The following is a 12,955-nucleotide window of genomic DNA, read 5'->3' on the forward strand; positions in this document are numbered from 1 at the left end:
AAAAAAAAAAAAAAAATCCTATTTGAACATCCATCATTCTCAAAGAAAAAAAAAAAGGTATATCTATTAGTTATGCTTCATTTAAAAATTGTGAATCATTATCTATAAGTATGATTGGTCATGGGGTATGTGTGTGTGTGTGTGCGTGTGTGTGTGTCTTTGTTAGGTTTTGATAATGCTTTTATGTTGGCTTTGTACAAGGAATTTTCTGTTGTGGCACAAGTAATACTGTTTTCTTCTGGTCTTACCATCTTAGATGAGACTTAAAGAGGCCCAGAGAACAGCCTGTGTTCTTAGTAAAACCACCTTTCCTACTCACTCTCACCTACAAACCCCTAGAGCATTCTCATTGACCACTGTAAAGTAACTTACAGGCCAGTGACGAAAAGTAGTCTATTATATGGAATATATAATTCACTGTTCCCTCGTTGCTCCCAAGAGCCCAACATTATACCTTCATTCCACTCACCCCAACAATCCAATCTTATCAAACACAGTGCTCTACCAGATTTTTAACCTCCTAACACTTGGTACATCCACAATCTAAATCCAATACCCAACCTCTCCCAAGTCCCCTATATTCCTTCTCTGAAAGTCATATTCATCAGTGTGATCTATAATATCTTCAGCCTCTTCTTTGAGCATTATTCCTCCTTCTTCATGAACACAGTCTGTCTTCTAGGAACACTGATATTCTGTAACCCTCTCAAGTAGAGGTGATTTTTCTCCATACTATATGTGCCACCAAACCTAAAGGTAGATTAGATGTCAGACTTTTTCCTTCTTGCTACACCCAAACATCTTACCCCCTATTTCTTAAAACTCCCTTGATAATTCAGAGCACATGCCATCAGAACATGATGCCCTTAATGTGCTGAGAATTGTAGCCATCAGCTATGACTTTCTTTCAACTGCTATCATCAATTTCGGTAACTCGCTATGCCTGTAGAGTCAACACCTTGCCCCTCCAGTTTCTTGACCTCTTTGCTTTCAATAATTTTCTCCTACATCCTGCCTCTTCCACTAACAACTACACCATCTTCAATATCTGGGTTTTGATCACCCCCTTCTCTGATAATTACTTCCTATGATGACTTCCAATTAAGTTGAAATTATGACCATTGGAATTATGGAATGGATATGGAATTATAATAATTCCAGTAAGCTTCACTCCTATTACTCAATGCAATGTCAAACTCACTGTATCTGTCAATCCACTGAGCTGGCCACCTTTTTAAGCTCCAACATGCATCGCACACCCTCCCTTCCCTCCTTACCCTGCTTAGATCCCATGACCGACCATCAAAATGACTACCGCACATACCCTCAGCCCCTTCATCCACTTTTTCTTCTTTACACTCATCTAACAAAATATCAACCCTGATTAAATTCAATTCCAAGTATAGCTCCAAGATCTACATGTTTATTAATCTCTTAATTGATTGGATTTCTACATTAAGTACTTTTTCCAGGAAGAATTCATGGATGCTGTATTCCATAGGTCCTTGCATTTTCGAGACCATCCATCTGTAATCTTCATACCTTAACCGAAATGAGCCAGGTATCAATATTTTTATTCAAATTTTTTTTCTCTCTCAACAATCTAAATATTCCTCCACTGTCCTCTGGCACTGAAAGCTTACATGGAAAAGTTCTGAAACCAGACTGATGTTTAGTACACTTTTTCCCTTGAATCCTGAATATTTAAGTATCCCTAAGAATCAGTAAGTTCACCTTATATAGACTGATATTGATCGCCATGGAACATGGTGCACCTTTCCATTTTCAGATGTTACAACTTACTGATTTCTTTATAGTGGAAAAGCTGGTGGGGGGGCGGTTGTTTTATCACTATATCTTGGAATATTTTTCTGTGTGTTTTCTTTTTAAATCCACAAGAGGTTTTTTTTTTATATTGACCATATTTTCTGTAAATTCTTTCATGCTTTATCTTTTTTCTTTGCATTATCTGAGTTATTTCCAGCCTCTTTGTCATGGTTTAATTTTGAACAATGCCTACCTCACTATTTTTTATTAGTTCCAATATTATGTCTTTTTATAGTCAATTCATTTCCCTAGTTCTCCCATGCTATTCTCTTGTCTGTTATCTTTTCATCTTTTAGTTATGGTTTTATATATTCTATACATTTTATAATTTCTTTAAAAATGCAAAGCATTAGTTGTGAATGTTTTTCTTTTGCTTTCTAGGGCACGTTCTCATTTGGAGTATTACACATCAGAAGGTCATTTATTTCATTTTTTAAATAATGATAGGAACTTCTCATAGTTGTTATCCTATTTCTTCTCATTTCGCTCATATTAGACATAGCAGCTCTTCTCTTTGCCCATGTGTGAGCTCTTCTTGAATCTCATCTTATCTGCAATCTAAGAGTGTTGTCTTACCTTCAGAGGGTCAGCGTGAAGACTGGATACTGAAAGGTCACACTCACTCTGCTCTTCTTTTATCTGAGACTGAGAAGGTAGAGAGAGGAAACTATGGGCAGTTAGGAAGGATGAAGTTGCTCTCTTCTCTATTTTCTTGTTGATTTTATAAAATCCTGTTGGGTATTTTGTTTTTTCCAGTGAAACATTGACTTATTTCCTTAATTCAGAGTGAGCTGCTGAATCTTACCTCTACAAAATATCACTCATTCTAATTAGGCTTTATTCCTCTTTCAACTGAATATTAAGCTTCTAAGTTCAAATGGGAGTCCTATAGGCTAGCCATTAATCTTTTCCTGCTCTGTAAATGGGAAGATAAAAAATATTATGAGAGATTAAATTAGTAAATCTAGTTAGATTTTATCTCAGAATGAAAATACAAGCTGGAAAGTTGGAGAATGCTGTACAACCCTTCTAAACTCCAACATGTTCATATGCTCAACTTTCTTAAATTGATATTAATATTGTCATTTCTTACTAACAAAGACTGCAGAGAAGCTTTAGGGATTCTTTTTTCCTTTCTTTCTTTTTATTTCATCCTATTGACAAATAGGAAACATCTCCACTATACCACGATATTTAAGCACTCCTTTCAAACTCATATCTAGCCCTTCTTCCTAACCCATTTAGGGGGTAAAAAGTTGCTGAGTTCAAAGTCCTAACATCCTAAAGGACTTCTTTCTAACTTAAGTACTAAAAAAGTTCTTATCAAAGCATATATGGATTTATGATATCAAAGGCTTCCATAGAAACCTCTAATTTGACTCAAATGAACAGTTTAGTCCTATTAAAATGAAAACATTAAAGCAATAAGGTAAAAGCATCATTTCCGTTGCTTTAGTAACCAGTGGCTTCTAAGTGACCTTTAAATTTGAATCTCTTTTAAAAACTAGAAACAGCCCGGGCACAGTGGTTCACACCTGTAATCCCAGCATTTTGGGAGGCCAAGGCGGGCGGATCATGAGGTCAGGAGATCGAGACCATCCTGGCTAACACAGTGAAACCCCGTCTCTACTAAAATAAATAAAATTAGCCAGATGTGGTGGCGGGCACCTGTAGTCCCAGCTACTTGGGAGGCTGAGGCAAGAGAATGTTGTGAACCCGGGAGGCGGAGCTTGCAGTGAGCAGAGATGGCACCACTGCGCTCCAGCCTGGGCGACAGAGCAAGATTCCATCTCAAAAAAAAAAAAAAAAAAAAAAAGTGTTCATCAATGGATGAGATAAACAAAATATGGTATGTGTGTCTGTGCGCGCACACACACTTCAGCCATATAAAAAGAATGACGTCCTGTCTTTTGCCACAACATGGATGGAACTGGAGCCATTCCCTTAAGTAGAATAACTCGGAAACATAAAGACGAACACCGCATGTTCTCACTTAGCAGTGGGAGCTGAACACGTCTACACATGGACATGGAGTGTGGAATAATAGACACTGGAGACTCGAAAGGGTGGCAGGGTGGGAAGGAGGTGAAGAAAGAGAAATTACTTAATAGGAACAATACACACTGTTGGAGTCACAGTACTAAAAGCCCAGGCTGCTCCCCTAAATTAAACATCCATGTAACAAAATTGCACTGTTAACCCTTAAATATATACAAGTAAAAAAAAAGAACTTGTCTCTTCTTTCCTGTCCTGCTTTATTTCTACATGTTAAATCCTATTTAGCCTTCAAGGCTTGGATCAAATATGCTGCTACAAAGCCTTCTTTGGGATTCTATAAATAATTAATCTCCTCTCTAGATGACTTTTTCGTTATTATTTTTTATTATTCTCAGTTTATGGTTAATAAATATATTTATTATTTTATTATTATATAATTACTACTATTACTATTCTCATTTTATACTTATTATATTATTATTGTCATTTGATTACTCTCGTTTATACTTTCTATAAATTCCTTGAGAGCAAGTTTGCTGTGAAGAGATTTATAGAGTGAGAGTATAAATGAGACTAATGAGTTGACTATAAAATAAAAATGTCATGCTCATTTTCGATTTCAAACTCAGAGCTCATGGCCTGTTATGGTTTGAATATTTGCGTCCCCACCAAGATTCATACGATGAAACCTATTCACCAATGTGATGATGGTGGGAGATAGGGCATGACGGCAGAGCCTTCATGAATGGAATTAGTACCCCTATGAAAAAGGTCCACAGAGAGCTGCCGCTCCCCTTCCACCATGTGAGACACAGCAAGAAGATGCTTTCTGTGAGAAAGGGCCTTCACCAGACACTCAACCTGCCAGCACCTTGATCTCAGACTTCCCAGTTGGAGAAATCCTAGAAAAAATGTATTTTTCCAGAAAGGGGAAAAATAAATTTCTGTTGTTTATAAGCTATCCAGTTTATGGTATTTTGTTACAGCAATTAAAACAGACTAAGACAGGCTCTATCAATAATAATTTCTGCATAGTCTGAAAGCTCAGTGACAGCAAGAACCGAGTAGGCCTTATTGATCAGAACTGTATCACCACCACTTGACATAGTGCCCTTAGCTAACTATTTTGAAATGAATGTTAAATAAAGGAGTAATTACTGAATTGATTTAAGTCTTCATTGATAGTTTTAATTTGAAAGACATTTAAAATTCACTGTTTGGTCAGAATATGCAGCAATGAATGAAGTTTGAGGAAATTTTATTTATATGTAGTGGCCATAGGGGTGTGTCTTCACATAATGACATCCTTTGCCAAAAGTAATCCAACAGAAAAAAACACATCCTTGTTTGGTTATCTGGCATTAAAAAATAATGTAAGGTCAGTCATGGTGGCTCATGCCTGTAATCCCAGCACTTTGGGAGGCTGAGGCAGGAGGATCATTTGAGGCCAGGAGTTCCAGACCAGCCTGGGCAAATGGCAAAACCTCATTTCTATCAAAACTACACAAATTAACCAGGCGTGGTGGCACAGGTCTGTAATCCTAGCTAGTCAGGAGACTAAGGCATGAGAATCATTTAAACCTGGGAGGCAGAGGTTGCAGTGGGCCAAGATCGCACTGCTGCACTCCAGCCTGGGCCACGGAGTGAGACTTCATCTCAAAAAAAAAATAATAATAACAATAATCATAATTTAACAGTGAAGATTCTATCTTTGGTTATCATGCATCAACACAAATAATTCATGATTTTGCTCAAATGCCAAGAGAAATTACAGTCAACTCTGTATCCAACTGCCAATAAAGTTTCGAAAATCTATGAAATTATGATACACAAAATATCTGTATGAGTTAATATTGCTAACACTTGTGGTGGTTACAAGAGAGGGAGATGTTATTGACTTGCTATAGTTTTATCATTCATGTAGACATGATCTTCAAAGGGTGAGAAAATACAAATGTCTGTGATTGTCTTCTCCTAACTTGTTAATAACAGTCATATTTGTTTAATTCCTTCTAGTTTGTGAAATTATTCCATGCATTAATTTATCAAAGTAACCAAAAGTCATTGACAGCTGATCCAGAAAAGAATGTAGATGGCTGGAGTAGCATTCAGGAAATTCAACACTTTAGTTTCCTCATCTGTAAACTAGATAATTGCAATATATGATCTTTGAGGGCCCCTGGGTTCTAACCTTTCATTATTTTTAACAATGTTTGTAAGTTGAGTTAGGAAACTAATCAAAAAGAAAAAGTTTCAGAATGTTTCGAAGTCATGTCAGCCTTCAAGCTAAAATTACAGCCTCCTATTCCAGAGTAACTTTTATTTTAAAGAATACAACACTTTGGGAGTGTTTACATTCTTTTATGGTTCAATAAACCTTCAAGTTCACTGTTTTATAGACCAAATCAATCCAGCCTGGTTTGTCTGTGTAAATAAAGTTTTATTGGAACACAGCCACACCCACTCATTCACATATTGTCTATGGCTATTTTTGCACAATAATAATAGAGTTAAGTAGTTGCAACAGAGACCTTACAGCCCAGCGAAGCCTAGGATATTTACTATCTGGTTCACTGCAGAAAAAGTTTGCCAACCCTTGCTTTAAAACAATAACTTATTTGCATGTATTGTTAAAATGTTAGTTCTTCCCCCCTCCAAAAAAAAACTTTAAGAGAAGTGAAGTTATTTCAACTTTTCTGATCAACCCTTAGCAATATGTAAATTTATATTAGTAGTACAAGTTAAATTATTTTTAAAAATTAATTTAAATGTAATTATGTTTCTATGAATCTAATATATAAATTTTACAATTTTCTAGTGTTTGCAATGTTTGAAAAACACACTCGCAAGTAAAACTGCCCAAAATATCTTTCCTTTGTGAGTTCAGTATTCTGGTGAATCCTGTTCGGTAATATTTTTATTGATCAGTAGAGGGCATGCTTGACTCAATGTAATTGTATGTACAGTGTACGCACAGTTTAGCCTGGAAACAACAGGTCGACGGCTGCCACAAAGGAAGTTAAGGGAGAATTTTGTGATGTTAGTTAAAAGGATTACAATACAAGAAAACTGGTCTATTATCATTTAACTGAAGGTAATCTTTTCCTCCTGAGAAGAAAATTACTCATCTACTCTTGTCTTTTCTCATCTTAGCACTGGTTTGCAGGAACCTTGAATATTTTCAACAAGAGACAGCATCAATTTGGCTGCAGAAAACAGGAATTTTTTTTCCACCAAGATGATACAGCACATCTTGTGACAGTGGCTACTCTCTCCACCCTCCATCTCTTTGCATTGTTGCCTGTGTACTGTTGCCATTAGCATTGAGAGAGCCATTGTCCATTGTAAGAAAATATAAAAGAAGATCATTAGAAGTTCAGGTTTCCGTAGTGGCTCTCTGGGTTTTTTGATCAACACAGAGACTGTCTGAAAAGTGAAACATTTCCAAGGAGAATGTGCTGCCCAACTAAAGAATGCTAGGCCCCTAAAAAGAGTCTGAAAAAAACCCACCTACCAGCAGGCTAGACAAAGGGTGCAGGTTGGGGCCTCTTCTTTGAAAGACCTGATTAATGTGAGGTCTTGTTACCTGCTTTATCACTGTTTTGTTATGAGTGAAAGGTTTCAGCATTCTTAATTTGTCTTGCGGATGGGAAAAGGAAAGGCAAACTTGCCTGATGGGGGTCTGAGGGTGAGGTAGATCCATTTGCCCTCAGTGAAAAATAACAGACACAAAAGACACAGGTGATTCTACAGATTCATCCTGAATGTTTTTTTCTGAAAAAGCAGAGCCCAAAGCACTCATTTCTTAGCCACTTATCTTGAAGAATAAGGTATAGGCTCCAGCAGTTGCAGAAAATAAAAGTTATTCATTATGCTAAAGCAAAAATAGATTCAAAGAACTAAATAGGAAAAAAAGTCAGTTTTAGGAACTAAAGAACAGGCATAGAAAGATTAAAATGAGGTAATGATTTCACCTCATCGTTGTAATTCCTGTTATTTAGTAGGTTATTCTAAAGCACATTTAGGCTTAAGGTCTCTAGAAATAATCATCTTCTCATGATATGTGCAATTTAAAAATTAATCACAAAGCAGTTTTCATACCATCTACAAAATTAGAACATATAAACCATGCTTTGGAGTTTTTTAAACGAGAAGCAGAATGTGGGCTTTTTACCATATTTTACCTCTGGTTCCCTGAAATTTAAGTCTTAACAAAATATTAGGAGATGCATAGTACAGTTAATAGCAGATATCCAATATGTATTTTTAGTGAGTGAAGAGAGAAGGATAAGATGCTTATGCTGGCTATGTGTTTCATGAACATTGTCTAATGAGGATGAAAACATAACAGATCATGGTACTTGGATTACTGTATTGCCAGTCACAGACAGCAAGTGAAACGTATCATTGGGTTGTAATGTGGAAAATACCCCATAATAAGTAAATAAATGAGACATAGTATTAAAAATACATGGCGTCTGACCCAGATAGCTAGCTATTCCACAAATAATAGCTAGTAGTCATTATAGTGTAAGTACAATTTGGTTTGATTGAATTTATTTTGTCACCTTTTTATTAGCATTTTGATCTCATTTCTCTTTTTTTTCTCATTTCTAATATAAATTATCCTAGCCTTTTGCTACTCATTACGGCTAGACTTCAACATACATAGGAGAGAAAGTGATTGCAAATACCTATACATACCTTTACGTATCTATATTTGTATGCATACATAAAACTTTTTGCTGAAACAGATTCATTTTTGGTGGAACACATTAGCTCAGTGGTTAACTAATAGTTTTTGTTTCTTTTGCAATATTTAATGCCTTGAATAACAAAGTTATACAATTAGATTGTGTATACACTATGTTGTGAGCTCATTACAAGATGCATGTGTTTCTGATTTTTATATTCCCCAAGCCCAGTAGAGCCCCTCACATGAAAGTCTGCTTTCAAAAAAGGTTTACCAAATGAGTGAAACTTGATCAGATACAACCAAACTTTTAAATTATTTCCCTGACTCAACCAGTTATTTTTTATAAAGAAGATACAAATTCCCATTTTCCCAAAGCATATCACAGCTTCTCCTAGGTCTCATATCACCTAATAAGCACTGGAAAGCATTACTTCAGTGAAAGGAAATTTGTCCATTTAAAGCATGCAACAAGAATTATTGTCTCATGAGGAAGAGAGCACAAGATCAAAAAGAGAAGTAGAAATACATATATACATACATACTTGTTCTAATGAGACTATCTACTGGTCATGCATGGTTGCCTTGAGTAGTACCGTGGATACATCTTGATATGGGCTTGAGAGAGGTGTGGGCTTAAATCCTTACTCTGAGTTAACCTGAGCAAGAAACCTAACCTCTTTGAGACTCCATTTCCATGTCTGGAAAACAATGATAATAATATCTCACTATACTTCCTGAGGATCCTTGCAGATTTGATGGCCCTTGCTTCTTCCATCTGCATGGAAGCTACACATCGTTTGGAAGCGTTTGTTACTGTTCCAAACCACCAAGGCTTAAAAAGTTAGAAATCACTACATATTGCATGTTGAGCTCAGCTCACTTGCAAACAAATTCCTGTTTTGAGGGCAATAGCTGAGTCCTTTAGGATTTTCTCAGAAGTCCCAGGACTATCCCCAGAGAAGGCACATTCTCCCTCAATTTTGTTTTAATTTATTGAGTGAGTAAGCAAGCCTTTCTGTGTGGCAGTCACTGTTTGAAGCACTTTGCTAACGATCACTGATTTGATCCTCTGAGGTTAATGCCACCCCATGAAATAGGGCTCTGCAGTCTTGTTCTATCTAGTAATGCCTTCTCCATTCTTAAATAATTCAGCCTTCATTCCTAAAATAAATGTGGAGCGATGGCAGTAGTTGTTAACTGCAAGGACAAGCTTTAAGTGCACTACAGAAAATTTAATGGAGAATATTCAAAAAATAATAATTTGGAATTTTATCTTAGGAGAAAAGAAATTTCTTCCACCTCACCAAAGCCCTGCAATTGTCAGGAGAAATTTCCTGTCAGCAAGTCCAGATCCAGGAGAAGGGTCCAGATGTCTCTCTGCTAAACTAAACACCATTTGGCATCTCTCTCATTTTTACTGAAGCTTTGAAGTAAATAGTTCTAGAAGCAGATCTAGTAAATTACCTGAGGACTGAAACATCTTTGATATTTGTCTTGAGAACACAGCAACATATTTCTTTCCCTCCTTCAGAACATTAGCTTCACCGCTTCTCAGAACCCTAAATGAAAGAAACAATGACAGACGGATTGGACAGTGAGCCTCACTTCCCTGGTGCTGAATACAGACCAAAGTAGCCCAAGTACCCTTTTCCAAAGTCTTGAGACTGAAAAAATATATACATGATATGCATATGTATTCATATTTATTTATTAACTACTTGGTTACACTAGAGCTGCTTTGTTAGAATATTTTAATATTAGAATAATACAGTGGTTATGATAGCAGGCTTGATTAAGAAGGTTACCTTGATTAGGATCCAAACTCAACCACTTACTAGCCGTGTAAATCTGGAGAAGTTGTGTAAATCTTTTTGCCTCAGTTTTCCCAGTTGTAAAATAATTATAATAGAACCTACCTCAAAAAGTATGTTGTAAAGATTAAACGTTAATGCATCTAAAGCACTTAATATGTACCTAAGTCATAGTAAATACTCAATAAATGATAGCTACCTGTACAGCTCTTCTCCTGGGCCATTCACTGTAATTGAGCTAAATTTCTCTTTGTCAAGCAGGAAATGTACTGCTTTCTTAAACTGTTTTTTGAAGCCCACTAGTCCTGAAGTCTGACAAAAAGGAATTCTCTTTTTTATTTAATTTTGGGAAACATTACATTCGCCTTAGAAATTCAAAATGCATGGAAATATACTAAGGACTTTGTCATATTTGTAATTTAAAAGTCTGTTTCATTTTGTTTAACATGATGAATCCCAAATATACAAGACCTCTTGACCCTTGAATTTAACAGTCACTCACTCATTTTTATTAATTCAGCTGTATACTCTTCATTTTAAGATCTTAATTTTCTTGAAATGAGATCATTTCATTTTTCTTTCTTTTTCTTTTGAGACAAAACCTCACTCTTTCACCAAGGCTGGAGTGCCATGGCATGATCCTGGCTCACTGCCACCTCTGCTTCCCAGGTTCAAGCAATTCTCCTGCCTCAGCCTCCCCAGTAGCTGGGACTACAGGCACCTGCCACCACGCCTGTCTAATTTTTGTATTTTTAGTAGAGACGGGGTTTCACCATATTGGCCAGGTTGGTCTTGAACTCCTGACCTTGTGATCCACCTGCCTCGGCTTCCCAAAGTGCTAGGATTACAGGCATGAGCCACCATGCCCAGCTGAGACCATTTCATTTTTCTTTAACATACATGGGACAGCAAACCATTGGAAGCACACAGGTATCCTGAGATGAAGAGATCATTCTGGACTATCTGAGCAGGTCCTAAAGCCAATGACAACTGTCCTTATAAGAGAAAGGTAGAGGGAGATTTCAGACACAGATGTGGAGAAGACACCACATAGGAGAGGCAATGTGGTCACAGAGACAAAAATGGGAGGGATGTGGCCACAAGGCAAGGAATGCCAGCAGCCACCAAAAGCCAGAAGAGACAAGAAATGAATTCTCCCCTAGAGCAGGGGTCCCCAGTCCCCATGCCATGGACTGCACTGGCCCGCCACCTGTTAGGAACTGGGTTGCACAGTAGGAAATGAGAGGTGGGTAAGCAAGCAAAGCTTCATCTGTATTTACAGCCACTCCCCATTGCTTGCATTACCCCCTGAACTCTGCCTCCCGTCAGATCAGCGGCAGAATTCTTCATAGATTCTCATAGGAGCACAATTTCTACTGTGAACTGCGCATGCAGGGGATCTAGGGTCCACACTCTTTATGAGAATCTAATGCCTGATGATCTGTCACTGCCTCCCATCACCCGGAGATGAGGTCATCTAGTTGTAGGAACAAGCTTAGGGCTCCCACTATTCTTCATTATGATTAGTTGCATAGTTATTTCATTATATATTACAATGTAATAATAATAGGAATAAAGTGCACAATAAATTGAAGGTGCTTGAATCCTTCCAAAACCATCCCCATCCCCTGTCCATGGAAAAACTGTCTTCCATGAAACAGGTCCCTTGTGCCAAAAAGATTGGGGACTGACACCCTAGAGCCTCCAGAAGGAACACAGCCCAGCTGACTGGATTTCTGACTTCTAGCTTCCAGAACTATAAGAGAATAACGTTCTGTTGTTTGAAGCCACCAAGTTTGTGGACATTTGTTATGGCATCCCTAGGAAATTAATACACCCAGTTTCACCACTGACAAAATGGTTTTAATAAAGGCACACCTTGCCCTGCCATTACCCTAACAGTGTTCTGAGGATCACCTGCGATAACGTAGGTGCGAAATCTTCCACAGCTTAAAGTACTCACATGGGTACGATGTAGCATTATCTTATTATCATGATATTGAATTCATGAACTCTTCTCCGACTGAAACAAGAATTCCAAATTCTGGTTGCTTGGCAACTTCTCGGCTTTCCCTTATTCCTTTGTTTCACTTGGTTTGGCTTGGTTTGATTTTATAAAAACTAGATCCATGATCCTCATCTCCTCCCAGTCAATGCCCAATATGGCAAATACTGAATTTCCTAGGAAAACCTCAGCCGTACCTATCATCCACTTCCTTCCTATGCAGGATAACTCCACAGAATTGATCTGAACAAGAATTGTTCTTCTCTCAAAACAAATCAAAGCTTAAATCAATATATACAGATTTACATCAAAACAAACCCATTGAAATAACAGGAAAACATTAAGATAAATTAAGAGAACTAACCCAGATTGCAAAGAAACACCTTGCATTATTAAGTCACTTTCTCCAGAGACATTTAACATTATATTTCAATTTTAAAAGATGTACTGGACACATTTTAATGGCATCTGCCTCTTTGGTTTCCAAATATAAATATATTTGCTTTCCTCAAACTTTTTCCTGAAAACCACAAGCACTCAAACCACAAGAACAAGGGCTTTTAAGAGTAACCAAATGCAATTAGAGGCACTGTATTCCATACAGCGAGACACATGAGA

The 12,955-nt window shown here is 37.2% G+C and overlaps 1 long non-coding RNA gene across 1 annotated transcript; it reads right to left on the reverse strand.

The window, feature by feature from the left end:
• Window positions 1-1,420: 1,420 nt before the first annotated feature.
• LOC108526450 (uncharacterized) lies at window positions 1,421-12,371 on the reverse strand. Its single transcript, XR_001884529.1, has 4 exons — window positions 12,296-12,371; window positions 9,986-10,080; window positions 2,404-2,472; window positions 1,421-1,542 (listed from the first exon to the last, which is right to left on the reverse strand). It is a non-coding gene; the product is annotated as an uncharacterized LOC108526450 (long non-coding RNA).
• Between the last annotated feature and the right edge of the window lie 584 nt (window positions 12,372-12,955).

This window comes from Rhinopithecus bieti, unplaced genomic scaffold (genome assembly GCF_001698545.2).
Source record: "Rhinopithecus bieti isolate Rb0 unplaced genomic scaffold, ASM169854v2 scaffold_2888, whole genome shotgun sequence".
NCBI lineage: Eukaryota > Metazoa > Chordata > Mammalia > Primates > Cercopithecidae > Rhinopithecus > Rhinopithecus bieti.